Source organism: Nicotiana attenuata, chromosome 1 (assembly GCF_001879085.1).
Source record: "Nicotiana attenuata strain UT chromosome 1, NIATTr2, whole genome shotgun sequence".
NCBI classification, from domain to species: Eukaryota; Viridiplantae; Streptophyta; class Magnoliopsida; order Solanales; family Solanaceae; genus Nicotiana; species Nicotiana attenuata.
In genome coordinates, this window is record NC_031989.1 from 56,783,980 (window position 1) to 56,791,345 (window position 7,366).

Below are 7,366 nucleotides of genomic sequence, written 5' to 3' on the forward strand. Positions count from 1 at the left end.
ATTTGGAGCGAATGCCACTATTTAGGGGCAAGCACCCGAGTACGTGATTTGTCCAGGGGCGAGACATTACCTGGTTATGTCGCTTGGTATGGAAAGAGAGTCGCGACGAATGATGAATCTGAAAGGCCGAGTAAAAGGCCACATATCCAAGAATTTGTCGATGCATCGCAGGAACAATGGGCTTGGTTAGCCAAAGAGAATGACTACCGGACTACCATAAGCAAACTAGAAGATCAAATCAGAAACATCAAATTTGATAGTAGTTTGTAGGCTGCTGTGGATGAAGGAGAAAAGAAGAGGTTGGCTCGGGAAAATGAAGCCCTCCGAGCTCAGATTCAGAAGATGAAAATAGCCGCTGAACCCCGGTAAGAAGCGAAAAAGATGAAAGACTCATAAGCAATCTGAGGCGAAAAGTACATGATTATGGGTTTGCTCTGACAAAGGCAAATTGGCAAAAAATGTAGAAGAACATACCAGGTTGTTTCAGCAGTTAAAGCAAAAATATGATAGAGGAGTCACGATCTTAAAGAAAAAGCCGACTACTCTTGAAAATGAAATGGTCCAGCAAACAAAGGATTTCAAAGAGGAAAGAGAGCATTGTTATACATTGATTTCCCGATTGAAAGAAGACATGCAGCAATGGCAAGACCAAAACCACACAACAATGCAGGTGTTGGAGGCTTGGTCTCAGCAAATTGGACGCCTGTCACAATGAAGTGCCATGAATGCGAAGATATGACCAGGTCCATGTTCTTTGCTTCTATGATGACCTTTGTCCGTCGGGTGATGGCTGATTTAGAGTACCTTCAAGAAGAGATTGCACGCAGGACCGCGTCGAGACCGATTGATGTCCCGCTGGCCCGCGGAGTAGCATTGGAGGCTCTTATACATTCTTGATTTTTTTGTCTTTGAGTCTGTATTTTACCTTTTCGAGTCTGTTAATATTTTCCAAGTCTATTTGTTCTTCTGTTTTGAGTCTGTATGTTCCTTTTTAATCGTCAGTATTTCTGAGTCTTTGTAATAGAAAAACCCAAAAAGATTTTTATTTAATGAAATAGTGAAAAACCCAAAAATTTTCTTTTCTTTATTTCCGCATTTATTCCCTGAACTACGTAATGGTCTGATTCATGCGGCGTCATAATACGTAGGCAATCCCTATCGGATTCGATCATAGACATAGACAATCTGAGTGAAAAAATAAACCGGAAAAGAATAAAAAAGAAGAGAAGGAAAAAGAAATCAAGATTTGAAATTTGAAAAACAAAAGATAACAAAGCCGGGATGAAACACACAGCCGTTGCAAAAACATTTAGAAACGTTTAACTATTCAGGTGCAATGCCTCCCCAATATGCGATTCCTTATCTGTTAAATATCTCAAACTAACCAGGTTGTTGTCTCAAACTAACCAGGTTGTTGTGTGTGCAAATTAGACAGGTCCTGTTTAGGTGTTTGGTTTTGTGGTAATTTGGCTTCCCATCCTTACTTCACAAGATCTAAAGGCAGTGTTCCTGTGGCCTCCGAAAGTCATCTACCAATTATTGATCCTGAGGATAGCCTGGCGTTGGCTATTCACAGCCAGAGTCAGCTGCCGCTGAAGAAAACAGGAGGTTGCGTGTCCGTATGTTAGAGATGTGAGACGCTTGATCTAATGGAAAAGAACCGCCTAGTACAATCCCCGGATTTCCTGAACTGCTTCCCAGGACGAGTGGAGCCACCAACGTCCCCATCCCCGTAGCCAACCCATTCATCCCGTTTGGGTACCCCACTATATCAGCCAATTTTACCGGTATGCCTTCTGAGGTTCTCCCCCAAGCACCGTTCCCATGAGTACCTTCTAAAGTATTCACCGTACCACCAGTCTCTACTACGGAACAACCAATAGTGCCCAGGCCATGCTTCGAGCCTTCAGCTTTTACTTTTTAAGGCCCGCAATTTCAGCTAGACACAACTCATGTTACCTCAAACTCTGACCCTCAGCACTCGCAATATGAGTCTCCCATGGGACAGGAAAGAATAGTGAGAAACCCCGACCAGGAAGAAATGGCTCGGAAGATGAGAAGCCTAGAACAAAGCCTGAAAAGCATGCAAGGCCTGAGTGACCAAAATAGTATCTCGTACTCAGACCTGTGTATGTTTCCACATGTTCATTTGCCTGCTGGTTTCAAAACTCCAAAATTTGAAAAGTACGACGGGCACGGGGACCCGATCGTTCATTTGAAAAGATACTGTGTCCAGCTGAGGGGTGCTAGTGGAAAAGAAGAATTATTGATGGCTTATTTCGGGGAAAACTTGACTGGAATCGCTCTAGAATGGTACATGGACCAGGAAATCTCCCATTCGCACATATGGGATGATTTGACCCGCAATTTCGTCAGACAGTTTCAGTATAATTTAGACAAAGCTCTGGACAGGAACTCCCTGTCTAATTTGAAGAAGAAAACCACTGAGAGCTTCTGCAAATATGCCATTAAATGGCGGGAGCAGGTTTCCAGAGTGAAGCCTCCCATGGATGAAACCAAGATGGTTGCGGTCTTCTTACAGGCCTAGGAGGCCGATTACTTTTAGAACATGATGTCCGCCATAGGAAAACCTTTCTCAGAGGCAACAAAAATAGGAGAAATGGTGGAAAACGGTCTGAAAACTGGCCGAATTTTAAGTCAATCTTCTTTGAGAGCCACTTCCCAAGCCATATAAAATAGCTCGGGGGGTTTGGCCAATCGAAAGAAGAGGGAAGAAGAAGCCATGATGGCTTCAGGTTTGAGAGGGCCCCATCAATCATATGATCACTCTTACATGACGCCCAGAACCCCACAACACTACTATCCCCACCAAGATGCATCGTATACCATGGCACCGCCTCCCTATGCGGTAATGAATGCCCAACCCTATACACGGCCACAACAACACTACAACTAAAACCAAGTTCCACCTCCCAGAAATAACCATCCTCACCAAGCTCCATATAACCCCCGTCCACCACAAAACAACTACCAACCTAATCCACACCCTCGTGAGCCTCCCAGGAGAAACAACTTCACTCCTATTGGTGAATCCTATTCTAGCTTGTTTTCGAAGTTAATCCAGATGAGTCTATTGCAACCTGTACCCCCAAACAGGGAAAATCCTGAATCCCTATCATACCGGTCCGGTACCATGTATGCCTACCATTCGGGAGCAGAGGGTCATGATACGGAGGACTGCTGGACCCTGAAGAGGGCAGTTGAAAGTTTAATAGAACAAAAACAAGTGGTGCTAAGGGACACGGAAGTTCTTAATGTGACTAACAATCCATTACCGGCTCACAACAATGGGCCGGTCATTGGAATGATCTGTGATGATAAGGAATTTAATCCAGCCTTGAAATCCATCATCGCCATCGCCGATTCACAGGCAAGACCCAAAGCGGCAGCGAAACAATCCAGAAGTGAGAAGAGAATCACTCCAATTCCTCAAGTTTTAGAAAAAGTTGTAGAAACAAAAACTGGGGCAGCACCTGCTAAGGACGCAATTCTCTATGTTCCTAGGTCCCCAAGGAAAGAACAACTCATGCTAACACTCCCAAAGGATTCGAGCAAAGGAAAGCCACGCTGAACATGCTAAAGTTTTATGTGCCAAAAGGGAATTATGTTGCGCGGGGGCTGGTATTTCCACCAAGGCTGACTGAGCCCATGGTTATCAGCCGCGCACCACAGAGCCCTATGAGAGACCCCACTGCAGTCCCCTAAAATTACAACATAACAGTGGTTACTTACAAGGGAAAAGAGATTATGGGAGAGGTGAACGAAATGAACCAATCTGGGAAGTACCACAACCCAGAAGAGTTAAAGAAATAAAAACAGAACAAGGATAAACAGTTTCCACCCAAGAAGCCTGTGAGCACTGAGGAAGCAGAAGAGTTTTTTCAAAAAATGAAAACTTCGGAATATGCCATAGTTGATCAACTCCGGAAGACTCTTTCCCAAGCCTCGGTTTTATCCATGTTGTTGAGCTCAAATGAAAATCAAAAGGTACTCTTGAAAACATTGAATGAGGCATATGTCCCGGTTGACACGTCAGTTGAACAACTGGAAAGAATGGTAGAACAATTTTTCGAGGTCAACAGGATTTCTTTCAGCCGCGATGATTTGCCCCCAGAGGGAGCCGCCCACAACAAAGCCCTTCACCTGACTGTCAAATTGAGGGCTATTTTGTAAAGAGAGTCATGCTAGATGGCAGTTTCGGGGTCGATTTTCCCTCTCTCAATGCTCTAACGGATGGAGATTGGAACAGAAAGAATTCGACCAATACAATGTCTGTGTGCACGCTTTTGATGGTGTCAAGCGAGATACAATAGGGGAGATCGATTTGATTTTGACCATTGGCCCCGTGGACTTCGAAGTGACTTTCCAAGTTTTGGACATGGATACTTCATATAATTTTCTCCTAGGAAGACCATGGATTCACACTGCAGGAGCTGTGCCCTCCACTCTCCATCAAATAGTCAAATTTGAGTATGAAAACCAAGAAATTGTTGTCCATGGGGAGGATGAACAGTCCATTTACTGGGACCCTTCAGTCCTGTGTCTCGAAGCTAGAGAAGGATGTGAGCACGTTGTCTACCAAGCCTTCGAAATTGTGGTCGCTGTCCAATGCGAAGAAGGCCCCTGTTCCCTCAACCTAGCTTATCTAATACCTCGATCAAGGTCGCCACAGAAATTATTAGACATGGGTACAAGCCTGGAAAAGGGATCAGGGTATCTCTACAAGGCATCACAGATCCCATCACTTCGACCGCCAATGAGAAGTTCTTTGGCGTAGGTTTCCAAGCTACAAATGCCAATAGAAAATGGGCCGATGAACGCAAGGAAAATGGGTGGGTCTTGCCCCAACCCGTTCCGCATCTCTCCAAGTCATTTGTTAAACCCAAGTATGTAAAAGAAGAAGAAGAGGCCTTCACGGCCAAAAAGATTGAGGACATTTGTGAAGCCATGAAATAAATGCTGTATGATTCCCACATGGTCCAGCCGGGGGAAGGCACGAGCACTATTGAGGTGCTGTACATGGGACCAAATGCCAAGCTTCAGAATTGGAAAGCTACCCCATTCCCTGTCAGGCGGGAATCCCGGTAGTCCAGTCTTGCCATCTTTTCTACATTACGAGTTATTTCAGGGTGTAACTCGAATGTTTTTACTTTATTGTCTTTTGATTTCGATGTAAACCATCATATCTCCAATTTAATGAAATGAAATCAATATTTCGTCGTCAATGGATGTCTCCTTTTTCCTTATTCTGATTTTGCTCTTTTTTCTTATCTTTTTTTTTCCAGTTCTAATAATGCGAACTTAAATAACATGACATGCTTGCGAACTTCATGCACAGATCCTAAAATGCTGTCTAACTGTGAAATAATGAATCAAGAACCAGAATATAATGAAGATGGGGCTTTTAGGGAAATAAATCGAGAATTGAAACAATTTGAGAATAAGCCTATGAAAAACTTAAATGAAACCGAGCCAGTTAATTTAGGCAGTCCAGAAGAGGTCCGGGAAACCATGATAAGCATTCACACTGATGAAAGAACTAGAGATGCATTTATCCAACTTTTGTTTGAATTCAAAGACGTGTTTGCATGGTCCTATGATGATATGCCAGGGCTAAGGGTTGATTTGGTAGTGCATAAATTGCCGACTTATCCACCTATGCAGCAAAAACAAAGAAAGTTCAAAACAGACATCAGTGATAAGATCAAAGAAGAAGCCACCAAACAATTAAAAGCTGGTGTGATCCGAGTGGTCCGATACACCACATAGTTGGCTAATATGGTCCCAGTGCCGAAGAAAGATGGGACAACGAAAGATGGGAAAATTCGAGTGTGTGTTGACTATCGGGATTTAAACAAGGCAAGCCCAAGGATAACTTCCCATTGCCAAACATCCACATTATTGTTGACAATTGTGCCAAATATGAGATATAGTCTTTTGTGGATTGTTACGCTGGGTATCACCAGGTTCTGATGGATGAAGAAGATGCAGAATAGATGGCTTTCACCACACCTTGGGGCACTTACTGTTACAGGGTCATGCCATTTGGTTTGAATAACGCCGGGCCGACCTACATGAGAGCTATGAATATCATTTTCCATGACATGATGCACTAGGAAATTGAGGTGTAAGTGGATGGTGATCATTAAATCCATAACGCAGGAGGCCATGTGCGGGATTTGAGAAAGTTCTTCGAGCGCCGGCGCAGGTATGACTTGAAATTGAACCCAGCTAAATGTGCATTTGGAGTTCCATCTGGAAAGCTTCTGGGGTTTATAGTTAGCTGAAGGGGTATTAAGTTAGATCCAACAAAGATAAATTCTATTCGGGATTTGCCACCTCCGAGAACTAAGAAAGAGGTCTTGAGTCTGCTAGGAAGATTGAATTACATCAGCAGGTTCATTGCTAAGCTTACTACCACATGTAAGCCCATATTTAATTTGCTGAAGAAAGATGCGACGATCAAATAGACAGATGAATGTCAAGAAGCTTTTGATAAAATCAAGGAATATTTGTCAAATCCGCCAGTGTTGGTTCCGCCTGAGCTATGAAGACCTTTGTTCTTGCACCTGACAGTCTTGGAAAATTCTTTCGGCTGTGTCTTGGGGCAACATGATGTGATCGGGAAGAGAGAACAAGCCATATACTACTTGAGCAAGAAGTTCACTAGTCATGAAGCCAAATACATTCTGTTAGAAATAACTTGCTACGCCCTAACTTGGGTCGCCCAGAAGCTCAGACATTATCTTTTGGCCTACACCACATATCTCATAACCAGAATGAATCCTCTGAAGTACATATTCTAGAAACCAATGCCTACAGGAAGGTTAGCAAAATGGCAAATCCTGCTCACTGAGTTCGACATTGTCTATGTCACTCGCACGACGATAAAAGCTCAAGCCTTGGCAGATCATCTAGCGGAAAACCCAGTCGATGATGAATATTAACCTCTAAGCACCTACTTCCCAGACGAGGAAGTAAATTCAGTTGAAGTGATTCCAGAGGACACCAATGCTTGGAAAATGTTCTTTGATGGAGCTGTAAATGCAAAATGTGTTGGGATTGGAACAATTCTAATATCGCCCATAGGTCAACACTATCCGGCTACAGCCCGACTTCGATTCTTCTGTACAAACAACACTTCTGAGTATGAAGCTTGCATCATGGGCATGAACATGACAGTTGATCTAGATGTAGAGGAATTGTTAATCATGGGAGATTCTGATTTGATTATTCGACAAGCCCAAGGTGAATGGGAACTCGAGACATCAAGATTATCCCATACAAGCAACATGTGGAAGATCTCAGCAAACAGTTCAAGTCCGTCGAGTTCAGCTGTTCAGGT